The sequence below is a fragment of the Halyomorpha halys genome, unplaced genomic scaffold (assembly GCF_000696795.3).
Source record: "Halyomorpha halys isolate HHAL.00 unplaced genomic scaffold, Hhal_1.1 Scaffold506.1, whole genome shotgun sequence".
NCBI classification, from domain to species: domain Eukaryota; kingdom Metazoa; phylum Arthropoda; class Insecta; order Hemiptera; family Pentatomidae; genus Halyomorpha; species Halyomorpha halys.
This window is the reverse complement of record NW_027108424.1, coordinates 190,882-191,489: the sequence shown is the minus strand read 5'-3', so window position 1 is coordinate 191,489 and position 608 is coordinate 190,882. Positions and strand designations below refer to the sequence as shown.

Below are 608 nucleotides of genomic sequence, written 5' to 3'. Positions count from 1 at the left end.
GAAATATTTGTCTCTGTTTAACCTTCTCATTAACCCTGAATGACAACTGTTTAAAAATATTTTGCGACCTTCGCTTTTTTTTTTTTTACTAATATGGTTAAAATATTTAGTATTTATTAAAATAAAAGGTAGATTGAAATATAAACACATTAAAATTCTAAATATATTAAAACATCTGTTGTAATACTATATATTTCCGAACAATTAATCCACAGTGTGAATCTGAGTAAAACATAACATATATATTGAGTAAAACATACTATTGGGTTGTAAAGTGCGTAGCGTTTTTTACTGGTGATTTCAATAAAAACTTCAGATTCATATAAATATTTTTAATCAATTATATATGACCAACTTTGATCTATTACATGATGCCATCTAATTTTTGTAATTCCGTCCTCCCAGAACTTCTCAGATTTTTATGCAATGAACTCCTCTAAGTGCGTTTTGCAGTCATCGAGCAAATTAAAGTGTTTCCTGTTAAGAGAGTTTTTTGACTGAGATCAGCTGATCGCATGTATAAAAAGAGATGTACCGAACCCAATAAATATAGTATGTTACAGCAGTTCACACGTGTTACATCTTATTCCTTCTTCTCTTTTTTTTTT

At 28.5% G+C, this 608-nt stretch overlaps 1 pseudogene; it reads left to right on the top strand.

Annotated features, from left to right (window-relative positions):
• LOC106683710 (1-acyl-sn-glycerol-3-phosphate acyltransferase beta-like) overlaps positions 1–608 on the top strand; it is a 30,473-nt pseudogene that overhangs the window by 937 nt on the left and 28,928 nt on the right.